Raw genomic sequence first — 26,063 nt, forward strand, 5'->3', positions numbered from 1 at the left:
AATTTCAGTTGGTTAATTCTTGAGTTTTAAGCTTAGTTTTGATTCTTGGGGTGCTAAGAAAGATTATTTAGAGATTAAAGTAGGTTGAAACTTCAAAATGGATGAGTTACGAAGGATTAAATATGAAGAGTTTTTAAGTGAATTAGTGAAATAGAAGGAGTTAATAGATTTTGAAGTTGAATTTGACTTGTCATATGGAAGAGTAAGAAGTTATAAGTGTTAGAATTAATTTTGGATAACATGGAAAAATTGGTATGATTCTTGAATGCTTTGTGGAAGAGTGGATTTTTAAGTTGAAGAGATATTGAATGAAAATTTATTGGTTTAAGTATGTGTATGAAGGTTAGGAATATTAAAGGGAGTGAAGTATGAAGTGTTGAGCTGAAAATGAAGTGATTTTCGAGCTCAAAATGTGATTTCTGGGCAAGGGGAACCGATACCCCTTCAAACGAACCAGAATTTACAGAATGTCAAGGGGGAACCGATACCCCCACAGGAGGGAACCGATTCCCCCTAAAGGAAGAAATGAATATTGGTTTATTAAGTTCGTTTAAGTTGTTAGTATCGAATTACAAGATGTAGGTATCTAATAATTGTCTTGAAAATGTATAATTATGTAGATATCGAACATGAACAAGTTCCAGAATGATTATCAATTTAAGATTCGATCGAAAGAGAGGAAATCATAAAAGTGGATTGGAACTTAGTGAGGCCAAGGTGAGTGCATATCATTAGATTGGGCATATTATTATATGGAAATTAGACTTGTGATAAGTGTTTCCAATATTTTATGTTTGCATGAATTGAAGCATGATTAAGTTTGTATTATGTGTATATGCTTTGTTCATATTATATGTTATGAGGTGTAAATTTATATGATATGGGTTATATGGGAACAAAATATGTAACTATATGTGAACTTTATGAGCTGTGTGAATATGTGAAATAAGTTATAAGGGCACGAATCATGTATAATAGTAAATGATGTATGTGATAACCATAGAAAGAAAATTAAGCTAAGTGATTATGAACATGTAAATATATGTTAGATGAATTATAATAGCAAAACATAAATTACACGAGTCAAGTTTATGGAAACTATGATAATTTATTTATAGTATTCAATAAAAAGTGGGATAAACTAACTAGCATTGATTTATAGGACAATATGAAAATAGAATATCAATTAGAAGATCTGTACATAAATAAAGATAATCATATGAGAGATAAGCTGTATGAGAAAGATTAATGTGCTTAGATGAGCTATGATATAGAAATTACATGGTAAAGATCTATGAAGTCATAGGAAAAGGTTATAAGAGTAATGTAAACTTGAATTAAGAGAATATAAGAAATGTATATGTAAATGAATTTATTTAAGTGATATGTTAGTATGCTACAATATATGTTATAGGATCTATGTAAGCATAAGAGAACAAAATATGAGCTAGGTATTATGAATATAAATGATGATATGATTATGTACAATAAATTAGGGAATTATGATCTAAGTGTTTATATGTCTATAAAAAGATATAAGAACAATATATAAGCTACAAAATCGGAATTATGGGATTTTAGTGCTATATAACATTATCTATGTGATTAAGTACAAATGTGATATCCATATATGACAATGATTTGTGGAATTGTATGAAACTGTGATATGAGCTACGAGATAATAAATCATGTGAATTACATGGAAGTGATTTGTGTGAACATGTCTGATATGTCTTACATGATATGTATGATTTCACAAGAAATGACATGAGCTATGTGATTACATGATTATAAGAGATAAGGCATGCGATAAGAGATAAGTGTTACGAATGTGTGAAATGATAAGTATAAAAGAAAATGCCCATGTTATGTGTCTTGAGAGCTAGGGGTATAGTTGGCATGCCAAGAGTCGAGGGTCTACGTGGTCCTTCGGGACATATACGTATTCTTTGGAACATTTGTGATGTCTTTTGAGACACATACTTGATCCTTTGTATAGGTATATGATTCTTAAGGAACTTTCTACGTGGTCCTTAGGGACATTTTATATGGCACTTCGGTGCAATTCTACGCGGCACTTCGGTGCAATTCTACGTGGCACTTCGGTGCAATTCTACGTGGCACTTCGGTGCATTTATACGAGCTGTGGTGACAGCATTAGTGCACAACCTTTAGAGACTCACATATCAGTAGTTCTCACATATGTACATGGGCTAATCAAGAGATAATAACAAATATATATATTGTGATATGATAAATTTTATAGCAAGGACATGAGGAGGTATTGGTAGAGTATATGATTTATATGATGTTTGTATTGCTTGGTTAATTGAATAATATGTTGAGTAAAAGAATAAGTATAAGAGGAGATAATTATAAGATATAAATGATAAGAATATTGGTAGTGAAATAAGATTAGAGATTTAAAATAATGCATAATATGTATATGTGTATAGTATGTTATATATAATGTTATATTGTTTTGATGTGGCATGATAAGACGATATGCTCATACATGTTTAAGCATTTAGCATTTCCTTTATAAGTTTAGTGCTTTTCACTACGTCATAGACTTAGCGTGTGATGGTTTCACACGTAGGTTACAGAAGCGGGAAGAGAAGCGAAGAAGAGCGAGACATGTTAGCATATCTCTTACCAAAATTTCAGATCAGAAAAATAGATGATTTAAATGTGTTTGGTTAATTGGAATATAGTTGGCATGTACTAAGTGATTGAGTTGAATATGCTCTGATCGATTTTGGTTATTTTGGTCTATTTATGAAAATAAACCGCTTTTATTTTAATAGAAGTTTTAAATTTTCTTTGAATTTTGTCAAGAGTCAAAGTTTGAAAAGTCGATGTGACACTTCGGACTCGGATCCGGGTCGGATACGGGTTGGGGGTGTTACAAATATTTTAATAGAAAATGATGATTTCATAACGTATGAATAGATAGGTGATCGTTTTGTAACTTTTAATAGTTTGGGGACTCAACAAAGTAATGCCCTATACATGAAAGACTATTTTGTAACTTTAATAGTCGATAGACTTAACAAAGCATCACTCTATAGTTGAGGGATCATTTGTGTAGTTTACCCTAAAAGAATTGCATTCATAATTATAATAGTAACTTCAAATTTCTATTCATTTTTAATTAATAAACCCATTGAATTATATATAATAATACTTTACATATTAAACATGTATAGAAAATTAGAATTATTTAACATCCTAATAGATTGCACTTTTCTGCTAGTAACGTGGTGCTCAAATACATACTTATTAATGAAATCAACATTAAAAATATTAAAAAATACTTTTTTTAATAAAATTCGTTAGTTTTATTAGAGAGAGTAACTATCTAGAATTATAAGCTTTAAAACTATAATCATGAACTAAACATATATATAGATAGGATATTTTCCAATATCCATTAAAACAATAAACTAATCATTTAAGATCACATAATAACTATATGAGAAAAATAACAAATCTAATTAAAAAATTCTAACAAAAGATAGAACGAGCATATCTGACCGTATCAGTAAATGAACCACAAAATAAGATTAAGCTACTAAAATATCACAGACAAACTATAAATCAGAGTTGAACGACGTGAGAAATCCATCCATGAACGCAAATCACATATACAAATCTAATTCGAAAGTCCAAAGCAAGGAAGATTAACATAATAACAAATGAGTGTCATCTTGATTAGTCGATACAATGTTAAATCCAATCTTGAGAAAAAAGATAAAGAAAAACAATAGTCGAACAATTGATAAGGAAGACCAAAAATGAGCCAAAAGACAGAGGAAAATGTATCATTAGAGGTTTAAATGAACTGAGCTTGAACGAACAAAGTTGCGTTCATGGTCATTTGTTTGTAAGGCTTTCATGTTTGATTCGTGTTTATCTATTTATTTTTAGAGGTGTTCGTTCGTTTAGCATTCGCGAACATATCCGTTGAATGTTAGTAAGCATATTCGTTTAGCCTTCTTGATCATGTTCGTTTGACGATTGTTTATTGTTCGTTTATATGTTCACGACAATGTTAATTTGAAAGCTAAAAATGGTAAAATTATGTCACTAGTGTTTAAACTCCTTACGCTTCATAGTTTAAACTTTAAGTTTCACCATGTGTTCAATTTAGTCTCTTCATTCACCAATTTTTAAAATGTAAAAAAGTGTAAACGAACTTCTAAACGAGTCTATTCATAAACATAAATGAATGAGTCAATAAACAAGTTTGTTCGTAAACATAAACAAACTAAATACATCTCTATTTGTGTTCATCCGTTTATTAAATGAACATAAAAAATTTATTCATACTTGTTTACTTATATTAATAAATAAACGTTATACGAATGATTCACAAACAGTTCATCGAATGCTCTATTCATTTACACCCCTATGTGCATAAAAATATAATAAATATATAATTATTAAAAACTAAAAAACAAAAGAAAAAACGTAATAAAACAGTTATTACAAAATTAATTTTAGAACATTTAACGTCATTATTTTAATTTTTATTAATTTTAACAATAAATCATATACTTAGAAAACAAACAGGATTGTAAATTAATATTATAAAGAAAGATTTATAATATTTATCGTGTCGAAAGCCTTTTCCCCAACATAAGGAAAATAAAGAGGAAAAATGGGCTACTAATTTTATATATTGCCCGCAAAATAAAAAAAATAAAGTATTTTACTTTTCATATAAAATGAATTTGTCATCATCGAACCAAATTTTCCTTAAAAAAATACTAAAATAATGTAATGCAATATTTTATTTAAAAGAAATGAAAAGTCTTCATTTCTCCTAGACTCCTCTCTATAAGTATACACATCTGCGCCATTTCCATGCCCGCACCCCTCTTTACTTTCTGCTCATTTCTTTTCATTTACTCGCACCATTTTCGGCGATGACTACTTGTTCGGCGGACTTAGCTCCGCTCCTCGGCCCCAACGCCACCGCGGCAGCCGACTACATATGCAACAAGTTCAGTGACTCATCCTTTGCGGTCGACAACACTTACCTTCTTTTCTCAGCCTACCTAGTCTTCTCCATGCAGCTCGGCTTCGCCATGCTTTGTGCCGGTTCAGTGCGTGCCAAAAACACCATGAACATCATGCTCACCAACGTCCTCGACGCCGCCATCGGCGGCTTATTTTACTACCTTTTCGGGTTTGCTTTCGCCTTCGGTTCCCCTTCCAATGGCTTCATCGGTCGCCACCACTTTGGACTACGATCCGTTCCTTCGTCTTCGTTTGATTATAGCAATTTCCTTTATCAATGGGCTTTTGCTATTGCGGCTGCCGGAATTACCAGTGGCTCCATAGCCGAAAGAACCCAGTTCATTGCTTATCTTATATATTCATCTTTCTTGACCGGGTTCGTTTACCCGGTTGTTTCTCATTGGTTTTGGGCCAGTGATGGTTGGGCAGTGCTTTTCGAACCGATGATTTCCTTTTCGGTAGTGGGGTTATTGATTTTGCTGGCTCGGGTGTTGTTCATATCGTAGGAGGTGTAGCTGGTTTATGGGGTGCACTTATTGAAGGACCGAGAATAGGCCGGTTCGACCATTCGGGTAGGTCAGTTGTCTTACGTGGTCATAGTGCAACCCTTGTTGTTCTTGGAACTTTCATGCTATGGTTCGGTTGGTACGGGTTCAACCCTGGTTCGTTCAACAGAATCTCCCCCTTTTACACCTCGGGAAACTACTACGGGCAGTGGAGTGCGGTGGGGAGAACGGCGGTGACCACGACTTTAGCCGGATGCACGGCGGCGTTGACTACCCTTTTCGTGAAAAGGATGTTGACGGGCCATTGGAATGTGACCGATGTTTGCAACGGTTTACTCGGAGGGTTCGCCGCCATCACCGCGGGCTGCTCCGTCGTGGAACCGTGGGCGGCCATCATCTGTGGGTTCGTAGCGGCCTTGGTGTTGATCGTTGCAACAAGTTGGCTGAGAAAGTCAAGTACGACGATCCGTTAGAAGCGGCTCAATTACACGGCGGATGTGGTGCCTGGGGTGTTATTTTTACGGCTTTGTTTGCTTCGGAGAAGTACGTGAGACAAGTTTACCCGAGCAGGCCGGTTCGATACGGGCTGTTCATGGGAGGTGGAGGGCGGCTGTTGGCTGCTCATGTTATCCAGATTTTGGTGATCGTTGGGTGGGTGAGCGTGACAATGGGGACTTTGTTCTATCTCCTTCATAGATTCGGGCTTTTAAGGATTTCGCGTGATGATGAACTTGCTGGTATGGACTTGACAAGGCATGGGGGGCTTGCTTATGTTTACCATGATGAAGATGAAACTGAGTCACAAAAACAGAGGACTGAATTGAGGAAAATTGAGAGCCATCCATCTCCGCCTTCTTCCGTCTAAATAAACTTGTTTTTATGTAATTTTCTATTGTTTCCCCTTCTGGAAATTGTGTATGATATTGCAGATAATCAAATTGCTTGACTACAAATATTCAATGCTTTGATTTTTCTTCTTATCCGAACAGTATGGCAATGTACTGATGGTCTTTGGCAGTTGGTGGTTTTACTAATTTTCTTCAATGGAAACATATTCCTGATGAGGGATGTGAATTTCAGCCGAACCTGACGGATTCTGATTCGATCCGATCGGGTCAGATTTTTTTATTAAAAAATTTGGAGTAGGTCAAATTGGGTTTAAGGTGAAAAATATTCGAATCGACCCAAAAAATAATTTTACTTTATATATATTTAGAAATAATTATAATAATATTCCTCTATATATTATTTTTTCAATTAAGTCACTGTTTTTATTAAATAAAAATAATATTTTTATTATTTCGAGTCGAATTTTTAAGTTATATATCAGGTTTAGTTCCCGTCAGGTAAAATATTATTTCGATCGAATCTCGGATGAAAGATTATTTGTTCTAGAGTCGAATAAGGTTAACAAAAAAAACCCGAAATATGCCCTTCCCTATTCATGGCCTTGTTCTGTTTTTATTGAACATAAAAACAACCCAATAACTACTGTTTTCTCACTTGCATCAATCTCGAGAAGCGGAATCCATTCCTTAATGGAGCTGGAAACTTGGAACCCACCCTCCTCAAGTTTAGTTAAATGATAATATAAAATTTAGGGTAAACTATAGATGGATAAAATTTTAAAAATGATAAATTGATAGTTAGTGTTATTGATTTAAAATAAACGTTAACCATAATTTTCATTAATGGCAAAAATTGACATGACGCATTAATAGTGAACCTACCCTCATTCTAACCGACGCTTCTTTTAACTCCTTAATACTAATCATTTCTCTTTAAGGTGAAGAACAGTGGCCAAGATGATTGTTTAAAGGTCAAGTTTGATGATGCTATCAACACGAAGATTGAAAGTTCTAGTAAACATCCCGTTGATGCTAAGCAAAAATTGTCGTAATAAAAATAGGGGTACTCATCTGGTTTTTGTAACAAGAAGAAGATTTGATTATTGTTTCTTAATTTGATGATCTAGTTTTCATGTTTTTGTTACAGTGAATCGTTAGTTTCTAAGTTTGATTTGTGTATCTATGATAATTAATGTTTTAGGAATCATTACGAATCTTTTACGAGTCCATGTAAGAAAATACCAACAAGTGAAATGACAATTTTGGTGAGGCTTTTCTTCTTATTGTATATGTATATTACTCTACATAAATCTTAAGAAAAAGAATCACTAAACCACTTGCATGTTGTCTGATATCACCGTTTTTCGCCCAGGTGAAAAAAAATTAGTATGACTTAGAGGTTTTTCTTTGAAAAGATTTTGAAATGTGAGGAGTCGGCACCAACCGTTTAAAGTGCGATTAGAATACCCTAAAAATCACGTAATTTTAATAAAATATATTATTTTATCAAAATATCGAGTTTTGGGGTCTGTGAAAATCCAAAAATCAGGCTCGAGAATTGGTTATGCGTGAGGAAGGGTTAACACCCCCACAACACCCATAAATTATTACCCTATTTTGAAATTTTGAAATTTTGAATTCGAACTTTATTTAATTAAAAATTCACTATTGATGCACAATTGAAAATGATGTTTGATTATTTAAGCTAATAATATTCTCCCCCAGAATGAATGCGGGAGATCAATTATTATGCCAAAAAATCAAACATTGCCTTGGAATTTTAGAAACATGACAGGGTTTTCGAAAATGATGTCGACCTACTTCGGGAATCGCCAGTAATCACCCCCTGAGAATACTTGCGGGAGATATACTATTGACTCCCTAATAAGTGAACATTGTCTTGTGTTTGAAGAAATGAATGCATTCAATCAACCGGTTAAAATAATCCTAATTATACTAGGAGAATTCATTAAGGCTTCTCATGATCTAAAGTATTAAATTATGAAATTAAGGATCCTAGAGGACTAAACTTGAAAATGAGTCTCTAATATTAACCCTAGTTGATTTTATTAACCAATTATTGAATCGGATAATTGATTTGAGCAATCGAGCAATTTCTTACAAAAACTCATATCGAATCATCCCCTAATTAAAGGACTAAGATGGTAAAAATATAAAGTTTAGGGACTAAAGTGTAAAAGATCTAAAGTCTAAGGACCTAAGTGTAATAATCTAAAGTTTAGGGACCTAAGTGTAAAAATATAATCCTAGAAGGCTAAAAACATAATTTTAGATTCTAGTTATTAATCAAATTAATTATTTTAATCGGAAAGTCAATTTGAATCCCCGAGCATAAAAGCAGGGACCAAATTGGCAATTCCTCTATTCAAAGGACTAAAATGTGAAGAAACTAAATCTAAAGGTTTAAAGACTTGAAATTAAAATATTAACATACTAGTGAAAGTAATTTACATTTAAATTGACAAGAAATTACCTGAATGCTCGGACCTGGAAAGAAATAAAAAAAAAATTAGAATAATTATTAAATAATCTAATTAAAATAAATAGTTAAAAAGAAAATAAGTTGAGGAAATAAAATAAATTAAAAGATTAAAACAATTTAATTTGAATATATATAACATCGGTAATTTGATTTGAATAACTTGAAAAGAAAAGAAAAGATTAAAGTTAATAAGAATTTTAAATAAGGATAAAATTGAAATAAATAAATAAAATCAATGACTAAATTGTAATTAAATAAATTAATTTCATATTAGGGACTAAATTATAAATTGACAGAATACTTAGGGGTTAAAACCTAATAAAACCAGCAAATCAAAATAGTGATTAAATTGAAATAAAAATGAAATTAGACATGAAATATTGTAAGTAAGCATGGACTAAAATAAAAAACAAAGCAAAAGTGTGGGGACCTATAAGCAAATAAACCAAAAAATAGTAATAGAAAATAAAACAGAAAATAACAAAATAAGGAAAAAAGTTAAAATTAATTTAAATAAATTACGCGAAACATGTGACCCAAAATGAACTCAGAGAAAACTCGAGTGAGTGCGCGCGTGATTTGCCCCTTGGCTCCTAAAACACAGCTTCGAGAGGAAACGACACCGTTTCACGAAGTTCGGGAAAGTGCCAAAACGGTACTGTTTTACGGAGCCTATAAATAGGCTATTTTTGCCCTTTTTTTCTCATTTGCTTCATTCTTCTCTTTCTCTGCTAAAATAAAATTCACTATCCCTTCTCTCTAACCCGTCCAGACGCGTGTGGTAGCATCACCTCATCGGTCGTCACTGACCATCATGTCGGTTGCCGTCATCGGTAGACGTTGGCCACCAAATTTTCGAGAGTGCCTTATCTCGACGACGGTTACACAATTTGGGTATGTTTTGCGAGGGGCGACTCCAAAAGTCGTGAAATGGACGGAGAACCCCTCGACTTCCAAGGCTCATGTCATCGCATCTGTCATCAGATCGACTATGTTCTTCAGTATGTTGTTCACCGACCCCTTTCATCTTTTCTGATCGTTCGAATCCGCGAACGGAGGTCCCGATCGTCGGCAAAGGGTTTCGATCGAGAGGTCAACTTATTCCTCTATGTTTTCTTTTTTCGTTTTGTATTTTTTTCTTTTTTTTTGAATAGAAATAAAAAAAAGGCTTGTTAGATTTTTTTTTGTTTATGATATTTTGTTTTGTTCGAATGGAATGCAAAATAAAAAAAATTGAAGAAAAATAGATGTTGTAAATGAAGTTCTATATTGCTTTTTCTTTGAATCAGGAGAGCCCCCTTTACATTCATTTTGTTGGGTTTTATAGAGCCCTATTACAAGAAAAAAAGAAAAGAAATTAAATCCCTTTGTTTTTGTCTTCTTGTCTTACACGTGAGGCTGATGGAAGCTTGCTGGAGACTGTGGCCGGCGGTTCAGGCGCTGATTGGGTAGGGGTGACTGTAATGACCAGCAGATTTTACTGGATTATTTTTCTTTTTTGATTGATTTTTTGTATTTTTCGTTTTTTAGCTTTTTATGTATTTTTATAATAATAATAATGGTGATTTGATTGCCGAGTTTAAAGTCTAAGGCATCTTTTTTACAAATACTTAGGGTACGTTTGGTTCACGGAATGCAAGATTACTAGTGGAATAAAAGATTACCAGGAAATATGATTACTGTGAATGTTACATTGTTGTGTTTGGTTGGTTTGGCAGGAATATAAGATTACAGTGTTTGGTTGAAGGAATAAAAGATTACTGAATGTGTATTTTACCAAATTGTCATTATTCTATATTTGTTTTTTAACAAGTGAAATTCTAAATATTTATATAAAGATTATTTATATAAAAATTCTATTTGTTGATAATATATTATTTGAGTATTTAAATATATCATGTGTTATTTTAATTTAATTAATATTTTAGATCTCTCATTGATACAAAGTCTAGATTTATCACTGATTAATCACATAACATATTCTAGATTCTCAAATAGTGTTTAATGTTTTATTATCATTTTACATTACAAACAAAAGCACCGTGGACCATTAACAGTACAACTCTTGCTCATTTGCATTACAAAATCAAAACTAAAATCTGCAGTCAATTCATAACAACAACAACAACAACAAAAGCAAACTTCATATATATATATATATATATATATATATATATATATAAATAAATGTCGCTGCTACAATTTTTAAATGGGAAATGATTCACAGAATATCAAAATCAGACCAACCATGGCAGTAGGTTCTTTACATTGGTACCAAATATATTTGCACAAAGATTATTAGCATGAAGAATTATCATGGCTTTCCTGAACATCGGTTTGAAGCCTCCTTGCTATTGTGTCATCAAGATAATTTTGATAAATATAAGAGGCAAAATTACAGAGTGCAAGAAGCATAGCAATTACATTCACTCTGTTCATTTTGTCATGAAAAACTACCAGAGCAGCTAGTGGAGTAACAACCAACGACATAGTACTAATTACATTGGAGAAGAGAGACATGACGAGAAAAATCAAGCCTACAACACCAACAACACATATTTGCCAAGTTATAGAAGTCCAAATCAATGTCAGCACGTAAGAAACTCTTCCAGCGTTGAAGCCCTGCATCTCGTGCTGCGAAGTCTTTCATTCCCCACTCGCAAAGAGACTCACGACCGATACACAACTAGCAACGACGGATGTATAGATTTGCATTTCCAAAACAACAGAAAATGTTTCCTTCTTCAAAACCTTTTGAAAAGAAAGTTGCATAAGGGAAAGCAAAAGGGAGTAAAGGGCAGAAGCTCTGAGGGTAGCAAGGAAGCCGATGAGAAATTTCTTCTTAGAAACTCTTGATGTTCCTTGTAAACAGTTTTACCTATACATTTGCAATTGAAAACTAAAATTAATGAATTGGATCAAAGTTCAAGAGGACTAATTCTTACTTTTGGCGACTTAAAGATCATGAAAGAGATTCATCCAAATCTTAGCACCATAAAATTAACATTTATATCACACGTGAAGCCCAAGTATTATTATAACGAGGAGAAGGGGCTGAAAAGGAATTTTATTTTAACTTCATTTGAGATATATATATATATATATATAAGCGAAAACATAAGTGATAAAGAATCATATCATCAGTAATCAACAGAACAAAGCCCAACAATGGAATCTATGCATTAAAACAGAACCAATATTCAACATTAATCAGTCTTCTTTGCATAATTAAGATAGCATAAGCACTCCATTAAAGAATAAAAAAAACGTGTGCGTCATTAAAAGAATCTCATCAGAGTACCGAAAACAAAATCTTACAGTTCACATTCGATTTCTGATGAGAACCTGACTCGCCAAGAATATGAGAGATAAAGAGAAATATGATCGTAAGAGAATAGAAAATTCAAGACAAATGTGAATTTAAGTTTTCATTCACTTCAACCTCCTGAAGGGAAAAGTTTTGCCTAGCTCGTGATTTATTTTGGATAGTCACAGAAAATAATCTTTTAACCACTTCAACAGCAGCAATAGATCAAAACCACAAACACCTAAACCAAAATCTAAATTCAAACATGGATTCAACAAGAATCCAAAAAAACACAAACACCCAAACCAAAAAGGAATAAAGATAAGCAAAGGCTGAAGGAAAAGGAGGAACCTAAAAGCAGATGAAGTGAGTAAGAAGAGAAAAGGGTAAATTTTTTTTATCGAGAATCGAATACTCCTCCAATCTGTGCAGTGGAGTTCAAGAACAAAGAACGCTTGGGAGAAGAAACAGAGGCAAATGGGAAAAGAGGGCATTTTAACCCTTAGCACAGGGAATAAAAGAATACCTAAGAAAAGTAAGGGATTAACATTCCCTGTAAGGAGAGAAATTTTTTTACTATTTGGAATCTATTATTACTCCCTATTGGGAATAATTCCCATCCAAACACAAGAATTTGAACTTGGAAAAAAAATTCCCACCAGGAATGTAAGATTCCATTGATCCAATCACCCCTTATTGTATATATAGAAATAGAGTGCAGTGGGATAACGTAGCGATCAATCCTCAACTAGAGTGTGGCCTTTTTGGTTTTTTTCTCCCTATGGGAGCGGTGCAGAGCATGAAGATTAAAGAGGGAAGATGACAGAGAAAAGATGGGTTTTGAGGAGTTGAATGAAATACGAGGATGGTTGACAAAGATTGGTCAAAATGATGATTAAATGGTTTTATATTAGATGTTAACGTGTCATTTCAGTTTTTCATCAACTACGATAACAATTATTAACTACGAACGAGCAATTTATTATAAATTAATATTATTAGTGATTAATTTATTATTTTTAATATTTCAATGAAAAAATGAATATTTACTCAAATATCAATAACTATTTATGTAATTTACCTTAATATTTAAGAGTTTATGATGTAAATATCTATTTAAAGATTAGAAATTGAGTTCAAGTTGGAATAGAAAATTATCAAGGAAGTAGGCTAATGATTTATCTTTTCTCTCTTTCTAGTCAAACACACAAATGGGTAAACTAAATTGCCCATTCACATTGGTAACCAACAACAACGACAAAAGTAATTGCCCAAATCCATTAATCTGGTTTTGTTCTTTTCAAATGACAACCGTAGATTTCTACAGAATTCAATTTGGAGGCATATACCATGAAATGAATGCTTCAAGTTCGAAGTTCACTCATTCAGATTTAACTTCTTAAAACATTTTTTCTCCACAGTAAAATAAATATGGGTAAACTACATATTTGGTGTCCAACGTTATATTTTAATTTTATTTTGGTTACATTCTGTTAAAAATTCATAGTATTACTGATGTGATATTTTTTTTTAATTTTTTATGGTGAAGTGGTATTACATTATGATGATATGTCAATATCATTGTTAATTTTTTCAACAATGAATGACCATAATAGAACCAAAACGTAACATTAGGTATAATTTTGAAAAAAATAATTGGGTTATCAAAACGAAACAAAAGTGATAATTGAGATACTATATGTATAATTTATCCAATAATATATATAATGAATCACTGTTCAGAAATGATTAAATTATCTTACTTATTTTTTGTAAAAAAACTAGTTTTTAAATATATAATTATAAAAGTTAATTATTTAAAATAATTATGATTAAAAGTTAAAAAAATAACCACTAACAATTAATAAAATAAAAATTAATATTTACGAGAGCTTAGAAAATTTATGAATTTATTATAAGTATATTTTTTTTTATTAATATGGGTAAGTAAAAGATAATATTTGTTCAAAAATAATTCTCAACCATTTGATATTGAACGCTCACACCCTTAACATTCATGGTGTTCAAACCCACTACCTTAAGAAATAACGACAATTCCTTTACTACGAAGGTCGTTTGATCGTACTTATTATAAGTATATTTAAAATTTATTAAATTAAAAATAGATTATCAAAGATTAAATTAATTTAAGGATAAAATATAAAAATAGTCCCTGAACTTTTAGGGCACTTGCATTTTGTTCACCTAACTTTTGAAACTTGCAATACTTCATTGAACTTTTAGTTCGTTTTCATTTTTATCCCTTCTGTTGCCTCCGTTAGGTTTTCGCTGAAGTGGCATAATTTTTTGCTGATACGGTAATTAACCTCCTGTCAACTCTTTCTTCCTTTTCCTTCATCTTCTAAAAACCTAAACTCCAAAAACTCAAAAATTATAACCCCATTGAAAATTATAAGCTTGATAAAATCAAAAACCCAAAAAGCATAACCCATTAAAAATCATAACCTCCACAAAATCAAAAAGACAAAAATCATAACCCCACAAAAATCATAATCATGTTCTCTGTCGTGTTCGAGAGTTCCATTGCAGAATCTTATAGGACAATTTGTGTAATTTACCTTTAAACTAATATTTTCTTTACTAATGAATTTTTTCCAATTGTTTTTTTATAGGTTTTGAACGACCAAACATTTTCAATCATGGTTTTGATGGTCATTTTTACAACTTTTATAACTACTCCAATTACGATGGCAGTGTATAAGCCAACTAAACGAAAGATGAAAAGAGAACATAAGTAAAAAAATTGAGAGAAAATAAACTAATTCTCAGCTCTAGATACTGTTTGTGTTGGGAAAACGGGCTAATTAACTCAGAAAATCAACAAATAGTAAAGCAAATAAAGAACACAAGATTTAATGACGATAAGTGGATGTTTTCTTTATTATTCGCTATAATCCAAAATTAGGTTACAATTACAGTATATAGAGTAACTCTAGTACAATTATAAAAATACCCTGTACCATACCTAACAAATCTCCAATTACAAAATTTAGGTTACAATTACGTTCGCTTCGCTCACTCCGCTCCAGCATCTATCCTTCAGTTGGTATATGAGTCATACCTAACAAATCTCCACCTTGACGAATATCATGCCCCTAAGGATATGAAATAGAAAACCGGAAGTTTATCAAACATCAAAATGGGTTGGGCTACCATGCTTCTTTAGAAACTATAAACATTCAACAAGTCCAAGCAATGCATGAACTTGTCAGTAGTAACTGGTTTGGTCAACATATTGGCTGCATTCTCACTAGTATGAACCTGTTGTACCAATATCTCTCCAGATGCAATTAGCTATCTAATATTGTAAAATATCACGTCAATATGCTTAGTTCTAGCATGATACACCTGATTCTTAGCCAAATGAATAACACTTTGGCTGTCACAATGCAACTAAACTCTACCTTACTGAACACCCAATTCCTTTACTAGCTCAGTAAGCTATAAAGCTTCTTTTGCAGATTTAATTGCCGCCATGTATTTTGCTTCAGTTGTAGATAAAGCCACAATAGACTGAATAGTTGATTTCCAACATTTAGGCCCTCCACCAAGATTAAAAATATACCCAGTTGTAGATCTTTTATCATCCAAGTCACCTACATAGTCTGAATCCACATATCCTACAACCAAAGGATTATCCTACTGACTACCAAAAACAATTACATTCCCTACAGTTCCCTTCAAATATCCAAAAATCCACTTGACTGCTTCCCAATGTCGCCTACTTGATTTAGACATGTATTTACAAACTTGACTAATAACATGAGCTAAATCAGGGATAATACATACCATTGTATATCAAGCAACCAACAACACTGATATAAAACCTTTACCGTGTCAACAACTTCCTTATCTATCTTAAGGCATTGTTCTGAAGTAAGCTTAAAATGATTTGTCAATGGAGTGTTTATCGGCTTTGCATTGTTCATCGGCTTTGCATTATTCATCCCAAACCTATCTAACACTTTCTCAATATAGTCATGCTGAGATAACCATAATTTCCTTGAGCCTTTATTCCTGTGAATTTCCATTCCAAGAATTTTCTTTGCAACACCTAAGCTTTCATATCAAATTCTTGGATCAATAAAGCTTTAAACCCAACAACATCATGCATATTATTTGCAACAATTAACATATCACCAACATACAATTGTATAAAAATAAAAAAACCATCATCAAGGCTCCTAACATAAACACAACAATCATACTTACATCGCTTATAGCCATTCTTAATCATATAAGAGTTGAACCGTTTATACCATTGTCTTGGAGACTGTTTCAACCCATATAAGGATTTTTTTTTCAACTTGCAAACCAAATGATCATGTCCATGTTGAATGAACCCTTCTGGCTACTTCATATAAATCTTCTCCTCTAAATCACCATGCAAAAAGGCAGTTTTGACATTCATCTGCTCTAAATGCAATTCCAACTAGCTATCAGTGCAAGTAATGCCCTGATTGAAGTATGCCTAACCACAGAAGAAAATATTTCATCATAATCAACTCCATTCTGCTGTGAAAAACCCCTTTGTTGACAATCAAGCCTTGAATTTCCCCCCTCTTTTTCTGATATTGTTGGTTTCCTTTATACACCTATTTGCAACCAATAACTTTCTTTCCCTCAGGAAGACAAACTAGCTCCCATGTATGATTTTTAAGTAATTCATCCATTCACGTTCACTAAGATGAGCAAGATGCATATACCATAATTTCTCGTATTATCATCATATGACTCAACAGAATAAACTCCACCTACAAATGTACTCCCTAACAGTTTGTAGATATTCCATACATCAATTTCCTTTCATCACTGTCAATACACCTTTAGTAACTCTAATGGTTTCCTTATCCTCATCTGCCTTAGGAGTAAAATCATTCTTATGCAAAGTGCCTAAGGAAATCAGATTCTTCTTCAAATCTGGTACATACCTAACATCACATAATGTCCTAACAATACCATCACACATATTAATTTTGAATTCACCAATACTGACAATATTGCAACATTTGTCATCATCCAAATATACAAAACCAGAATTAACGGGCTTGTATGTCGAAAACCACTCCCTGTTAGACATTATATGATAAAAACATACTGAATCAAGTATCCATGCATCTGTCACTGAGTTGTCGAAATAAAAAGCATATCACCATCATTGCATATGAATTGCCATCCTACACCATCACAGACTTGGATGATTTATCACGTTTCTCATCAGTTTTTTTCCACTTTGGATAGTCTCTCTTTATATGTCCCAGCTCCTTGCACTTGTAGCAATGAATTGTCTTTTTGCCCATAGACTTGATATGCAATTTCTTTTTCTTGACTCCTCGTTTTCTGATTTTCTTCCACGGTCTTGATTACCCTTAATATATAAACTATCAGTATGAGAGTTTTCCCATGTATTCTGCTTTCGCTGGTTGTGAGCCAAAAAGGTTATAGTAATCTCTTCAACATTGATTGTTTCTTTCCCATATAAGAGTAGTCACTATGTATTCATTAGAGGAAGACAATGAACACAAATAATTATTTGATTAAAGACATTCACGTGTTCCGCCAAATCATGAACTTCTTGCATCTTCAACCCATACAACCCCTAGTTTAGATACAATTTTCATTAGGGACTTGGACATAAATTGACTTTTCAATTTCTTCTATATTTCTCCTAGAGATGACAGACTCATTAAGTGAACATAACCTCTTCTTCCAACATAACCGTATGGTTTCTGCCACTGGTTGCTGCAGTTTTTCCCAATCATCGTCCTTCATCAATTCTAGATTTTGAGGTCGTAGAGCTTCAAAATCCCTTGTTGGGCTAACAAATCCTTTATCATCGTTTGCCATAATCTGAAGTTACCATGACCATTAAACTTCACCACTTCGAATTTCGCACTTGATATAACCATCTTAAACCTTGTTCTTGATACCAATTGTTAGGAAAATGGGCTAATTAACTCAAGAAACAACAAGCAGTAAAGAAAATAAGAACACAAGATTTAACGAGATTTGCCAATGTACCTACATCATCGTGAGCGATGAACACTGTTCTCTTTATTATTCACAATAATCCAAAATTACGTTCGGTTCGCTCACTCCTCCGCTCTAGCATCTATCCTCGAGCTAGTATAGGAGACATGCCTACAACTTGGTTCCATTGTTTGAGAAACATTCCTGCTATGCTTAATATTATTGAGGCTTCACGTGGAATTGAGAAAAAAGAATGAGTTTGCGTGTTGCGTGTATTCATTGCACTTCATGGATCTCTCCTAAAGGTTAAGTGCCATTTTATGGTCCACAAGGCAAGAAATAATGAGTTTTACTTTTGGAATAAAGGGACGAACTTCAACGGTGATCAAATTTGGTTGCTTTTAAGACTTTTCAACAACTGAGCCGAGTATCAGTGTTATGATTTGTGGGGTTATTTTTTGGGTTTTTGATTTTGGAGGTTATGATTTTTGGGTTTTTAATCTATGGAGCTTATGATTTTCAATGGGGTTATGATTTTTGAGTTTTTGGAGTTTAGGGTTTTTAAAGAAGGAGAAGTAGAAGAAAGAGAAAGAGAATGAAAGAGAGTTGACAGAAGGTTAACTGCCAAGTCAGCTAAAAAACTAACGGATGTAACGGAAGGGACATAAATGAAAATGAACTAAACGTTCAATGTTGTATTGCAAGTTTCAAAGTTGGGTGACCAAAATACAAGTTTCCTAAAAGTTCGGAGATTATTTATATTTTACCCTTAATTTAAATGATATTGTTATTGATATAATAATAAGAAAATATAAAAAAAATAAAAGCATTTAAAATATATCATTTTTTTACTTATATCATGGTTTTATATTTAAAATATATACTTTTTTGAACAAATAAAAAGACAACACGTGTCGGTATTATTATTTTTCGTACATTTTCTCGTTGATAAATGATAATCACTATGACTGAAATAAAAAAGAAAAAAGTAAAGGATGATTCTAAAACCCAACTTTGCAAGCTTTCCGTAAAACGTAGCCCAGACCAAAGGCCCATCTTACACTTCAATTTATTTTTAAAAAAGGAAAGCATACACTTTAGTCATTACAACCAATATTGTCTATTATTATTATTATTATTATATTTGTTCGAAAGATTCTTCATCGTCATTTAATAAAATATTCAAGTACCCGTACGGACGATATACTCAAATCCGATACTTTTAGAATATTATTTAATTCGTGTTAGTTATTACATTGTCGTAACCGTCTTTCGGTTGGGTCCGGAATTGGGCTTCGACTGGATTAAACGAATTGGAGTCGCCACCAATCACTTTAAAAACATTTAGGTGGATCGGATACCATCTTACCTGATCTGCATTTTTACAGAAATGTGTCGGGTTCGGGAGTCGGTTACGGTCAAGGAAGGATTAGCACCTTGAACCGCCCTTTCGGTACCAATTAATTTGCCGGTTGTCTTAGTTGCGAAAATTTAAATTAAAATTAAAATTTTAAAAAAAAAATCAATTCGAATAATTACCTTGATCGATTAAAAATATCCCTAAATGTAAAGAATGAGATTTTAAAGGTAATAAAATAAAATAAGAAAAGACAAATAAATAAATAAATAAAAACACTAAAATTAAAGAGAAAAAAAAAGAATAACTAAATAAAATACTAAAATTAAAAAGGAACAAAATGAATAACTAAATGAAATAAATTAAAATTGATGGATTAACTTGGTATTAAAAAAAGAACTGCAAAAGAAAAAATAAAAAAGTTAGAGGACCAAATCACAATGAAAAATGACTTTAAGCAAACAATGAAATTTATCCAAACCTGGAAGGACCTAAAACAACAATTGGCCCTAAGAATTCAAGACCAACATGTTACAGTCTTGGAAAATATAACCAGTGCACGTGTTGATGAAAACCAAATTTCGCTATGAAACCGATATCGAGTAGCTTACGTTGATAAAATCTCGATTTATTGTTACATAAGGATGGACACATAGCATGGTGGGCCGGTTTTTTAGAGGCCCAGCCATGACCAGAAAATATATTATTTATTCTTATTATTATAATATATTATATTATAATTTATTATTATTACTATTTTTATTATATATTTTTATTAAAATTTATTAAATATTATATATTACATATCATTATTGATATATTAGATATTTGTATATTATTTATTAATCTTATATTATCTATCAGTATATATATATTTGTATTGCTATATATTAATTATATTATTACATATTTATTAGTATTATTATATAGTATTCTTATTATTCTTTTTAATTATATGAGTATTGGTGTTTGGAGTCTAAATAATAAGTAGGTAAAAAAAACCAGTCCATTTGGGATTCAAATTCGAAGCCGGTGAACAAGCAAACTTGTCTGATCCATAGCATACTCATCAAGGCCCATCAGTAGAAGCCTGCGTGGAGCTAGGGTTTTGGGACGAAAACACATTTCCATTTGTAGGGTCAAGACGAGATCAACGGTCATGACCATCAATAATTTAGGGTTATGAAACCCTAGATGCATCATTGAAAACTTTTATATGTTCTAAAGATTATTCACGGATGAGTAATATTTATTAATTTGACAATATATAAGATATTATTAATTCATAAATTCAAGAACCATCACATCTTTATATAAGTATCCGCAATGGTGCATTGACATCAAAATTTGTTGACCATTAATTTTTGTCCTAATTACTTTTATTTTATTTTATGTTCAACGATTCTTTATTTTATTTTGTTCAACTGTTTCAATGTTTGTTAACACAAATTAAAGAATAAACTCCTGACCATTAATTCACGTGATTTTATCGCATTACTGTACAACAGGAAAAAGTAAGTGCAGAGAAAGGCTAATCATGTGAAACTTTTGTTGAGCTAAAATGATATTTCTCTCTTTTCTTAAGCCTCAAGACTATCCTCATCTACCAAACATCACATGTGGGATAAATTTTCTTCACAGAAATCATATGATTGGGATCAAGATTCTAAATTAAGGTGTATAATACAACTAATAATATTAAAAATGAGAAAATTCAAATTAAAATAAATAGAAATTTAAAGTTTAAATAGATATTTGTCCCTATATTTTTTTAATGATAAAAAATTAAAAGACTGTGGCGTCTCGGACTATACATAGCTTTATCCCTGCATATAATAACATTAATAATAATTAAAATGTCGATTTGGAACAAATTAATTGAAAATATGATTTCTTAAAATTAAATATTAAAATAGTTACTTTCTCTATCCTGTTAAATTTATCCTTTTAAAAATTTAAAATTATCTCGTTCAAAAGTATTATTAGAAAATTCAGTAAAGATCAACATTTATATTTCCTTTTTTTTTTTGCTTTTATTTATCTAATTCTTTTATATCTATAAAATAAATTTGTCAAATCTATTAATAACTTTTTGAAGATAATTTTGTCATTTCCTTCATTTTATATAACTTAACATACAGTTAAACTCATCTCCTATAACTACATACTTAGTCAAAATGGGACAAAAATAATAGAACTGAGAGAGTTGTTTTTTATTATTTATCAAAATGGTATGTGTTCTTACATTCATATGTATATAATATTTAAATATTAGATTTGAGCAATACATGAATTATTAATGATTAACATAAAAAATGAAAAAAAAAATTAAGCGATTTAAAAAAAGGGGAAATATGTGTGGGTACGTGTTTTAAACAGTGTTAATTGAACACGAGCATGAGCACAAATATGAGTGGGCGATGAAGATGACGTGCGTGAGTGAATATTAGCTTTAATCACTCAATGATTTAATGTTAAAATATTTTATTTAAGTATTTGAGTACAAACTAACTTCTCTTAATGATTAAAAGAATTATTGTTATTTCTAGAGGTCATATGTTTGAGTATCAAAAATTATAGCAGAGTGATTGAACTTTCATTATTAAACGATTTTATAGTATTTAGAACATATACTATTTTGGTTTACTTCAAGGTAATAAAAAATATTTACTTGAAAATAAATCAATATCTCATTAATATAAATATCATATTGATTAAATATTAATTTTTTAAATTCTTAAGTGTAATCTCTTTAATATATATATATTTTGAACAATTCCTATTTAGGGGAGGGGAAGAAGAATTTTGCCCCTATTAGATATTGAACTCACTACTTAAAAGAAAAAATTTGTCAGTTGCGAGTTTTCAAGTACCTACTTAAAAGATTATCGACTAATATATGTTTTTTAAAATAATTAAAGACAATACCCACCTACACTAGTGTTTATGGTTGTCGTCTGATTTATATTAACAATTATAACGGGTAAATTGAGCCTATCTCGGAACACAATCGTGCCAAGAGAAAGGTTTCAACTTTGTGGTTAAAAACAAACATAATTCCGTGACAAAGAAATTAAATTTTAAATTTTGAGTTATAAAATAACCAAAATAGAAATATATAGAATATACTAAAAAATCATGGGACAAGAAATCAGGAGAACGGGAAACAGATATATTGTCGTCATATAGGAAATGGAACTTTCAGAAAGATCTGAGTATCTCATGAGTTTGGACACAAATTTGTCCTAAACATTAATTTCAAACACCCCACACCTGTGGAGTCGTTGGATGTTCCTAAAGCTTGGGTCGATGATTCTCAAATCTGTCAAGGCAAGAAAGTGTCCAAGGCAAAGAAAGATTGACGTACGTGGCCATCCATATCGAGGACATCTCAGAAGTGCCCTAATCAACCACCCCAACACCTGTCATGTTTGAAAGAGTTGTTAACAAATTTGGTCTCAATGTTAAAGGGTCAATCAGGTGGATCAAGACCGTCATTTCAAAGAAGTCTCAATCGTGGGGTGGAGCTGATAGCACAAATCCAGATTGGTGAATGAAGAGGCCAGTAAAATTTTAAAGTAACCTCTTTGGATGATTGAGTTTGTCATCGGTTTTTCTTTGACCATCTTAACGCCTTTATTTTCCCTTGTGTCGACTCCATTACCATCGTGGATGATCGCAAATAATTATTGGGATGCGAGGAAAGGGACCCAAAACGCTAACGATCATCCATTTTACCAAGGATGTCTCTAAGAAGAGAAGCGAGCCTACACGATAACCTTGGCCAAATTATCCGTCCTAAGTATTGGACGCAAGTTAAGTTTCCAAAGGAGATCCGTGACCATCTATTCTGAAATAATTCCAAAGAAACAATGAGGCGTTGCTGAATAGTGGGGGAGAATGTCACGGGGCACAGATCAAGGTCTGAGACCCATGCAAACTTAGGTGCCCAAGGAGTACCAACCAACACGTTGGAACCAAAAATCCCTCTCAAAACGAATTGCACTTGTTACCATCCGAGAAACTCAAGTCACCAAGTAAATAGAATATAGTCTGATTAGGATTCAAGAGTGGTAGAATACAAGATGTCTTAGGACGTTTCCTTGTGGGTAAGGCTTACTGAGTTGTATTAGGACTTTACCTTGTGCATAGGATTTTTAATCCTACTTGAGGGAGTAAGCAGAGTTCAAGTCTGATTAAGATATCATCAGTTGTAAGGAGATTTTAGTATAAATAGAGGCTCTTTCCATCAAATTGTCACCAAGAATTTATAAGCAAATAAAGATCGACACGAGCATTGGGACACAAATTTTTCCCCCAAGCATTATTTTACTTTGTTTTCGACGATTCAAACCCATCATATTCCTTCCAACCCAAGTGAGTTTTCGAGAATGTGATCATCCAAAAACGAAGACTTTTTTCTTTGACTGAAATTTATACAATTTTTTCTATTTAATTTGATCTTTCGATAAATCATTTCTATTCCATGTTTTGGAAAAATATTTTGATAAATATAATAGGAATATATATATATATATATATCACTACTGATGCTCACTGCTCGGTGTGCCTTGCTGCCACTGAAGATATGATCACGTGTTCAGAGGTGCCCGAGGACGGTGTGGTTTAGGCTAAATTTGTTCATCCTGGCTGATTGCATGAATTTCTCATGATGGACTTTGATACATGGCTTTTGCGAAATCTTACCAATAATGTTATGATTATGGATAACGAGCAAGAGGGAGGTGTTTTTTTGGCTCCCTTTTATGGTTTATATGGATTGATCGAAATGATAGATTTTTTAACAACCCTCTGGATGAGTATGGTACCATTGTTGAGCTGAGTATGCGGCTGCACCTTCTATGCAATGAAGCTCGAAGAGCAGCAAAGCTGCCTCGGAACATAGCTCCGATTTCTGTAGACCGAGGTGAGGCTAAAGGAATTGGGAAAGACAAAGTGAGGTTGGGTTAAATTAACAAGGATGGAGGTCGGGATCCTAACGAAGGTTCACTGCATGTGGGTGTCATCCGTGATAGTATTGGATACTAGTTAACTGGTTTCATAAAGTTTCTTGGTATCTGCACGATTCTTGAAGCTGAGCTGTGGGGCTTTCACGGACTTTGGTGTGCGTGGGAGAAATGTTTTTGTCGGGTTGTGGTTGAATCGGATTGCATGGAGGCCGTGCGATCCTTCAGTCTAATAGAGATCGCTGTGACACAATCTCCATTTTTGCTCATATATCAGAACTTGCTCAGATGGTGTAAACATGTTTCTCGTCGGGGTAATGGGTTGCAGATGGTTTGGTTAAATTAGCTAAGATGAGCGACTTTAGATTGGACACTTAGAACATCCCCCCTTGGATGTGCGGGCCTTAGTGATGTGTGATATGTCCGATTAGATTTTGTTTGTATCTCTTTTTTGTTGTTTCTTTCAAGTAATCTTCTTGTACTCTTTTTCTCTATTAAACTATGAAGGTTTTTATAAGATACGTGTGAGACTTTCTTTGTATGATTCTCTCTGATCCTACATGATTAAAAAAAACACGAAACAAGAATCAAGAAAATGAGAAAAATATATATATCATTTACGGATAGACTAAAGGACGGAGGATGATAATAATCATTTCTTTTAAAAATTTATAATTATCGTATATTTAAATTATTTATTTATTATTTATTAAATTTAATTTTAAATATTTATAAATTCATTTCTATTTAAAGATTTTAAAAATATCATCTCCTAACATAAATTTTATAATTGGTTTATGTTATAATTGGTTGTCTTGATATAGGAAGAGCTTTCATAAAGATGTCTGAATATCTCATCATTTTAGACAAAAATTGCCCTAAACATTATTTTTCAAAACCCCAACTCCTGACGCAACTTAGAATTATGTGTCGTAAATGTTCCTATGAATTTAATATAGAAATGATTTTTTATAAATATCAAATTAAATATTTAATTTATTATTTACAATATCAAAATTTAAATTCTAAATATTACATAAATTAACTATTTTATTAAACTATCAATAATTAATATAAGTGTAAAGTATATAAATAATCCCCAACTTTTGAAGTGTTTGCATTTTGGTTACTTAATTTTTAAAACTTACATACATCAAATTTTTAGTTCATTTTCAATAAATATCTTATCGTTACCTCCCGTTCCATTAGCTGATATGAGAGTTACCCCTTCTTCTTCTTATTCTTCTCTCCTAATCCATGGTTCGAATAATAATATTTTTCATAACGTACACGTTTATTAATAGTTATAATTTTTTTAATTAATCACTTTGCAATATTCAGTCTATTAAAAAATTAATTTGACACTTTCGAAAGGATATTTTACGTTCAGAAAAAATAAGTCGAATTCAAATTTGATAAGAAAGGCAAATAAATAATCTAATATATTTATAAATTATCCTGCCGTGGAAAATGAACAAGCATTAAGCATTTGGTACAAAGTAAAATGGGAATACTAAATTATACAACATGCATTTTTCCATTGGAAACGAAAAAAAAAG

General features: G+C 32.0%; 2 pseudogenes; one reads left to right on the forward strand and one right to left on the reverse strand.

Moving 5' to 3' along the window:
• The first annotated feature begins 4,870 nt into the window (after positions 1–4,870).
• LOC120153195 lies at positions 4,871–6,396 on the forward strand (annotated as a pseudogene).
• A 4,724-nt stretch (positions 6,397–11,120) lies between these two features.
• LOC120145609 lies at positions 11,121–16,241 on the reverse strand (annotated as a pseudogene).
• Between the last annotated feature and the right edge of the window lie 9,822 nt (positions 16,242–26,063).

This window comes from Hibiscus syriacus, unplaced genomic scaffold (assembly GCF_006381635.1).
Source record: "Hibiscus syriacus cultivar Baekdansim isolate YM2019G1 unplaced genomic scaffold, ASM638163v2 tig00000218_pilon, whole genome shotgun sequence".
Lineage (NCBI taxonomy): Eukaryota > Viridiplantae > Streptophyta > Magnoliopsida > Malvales > Malvaceae > Hibiscus > Hibiscus syriacus.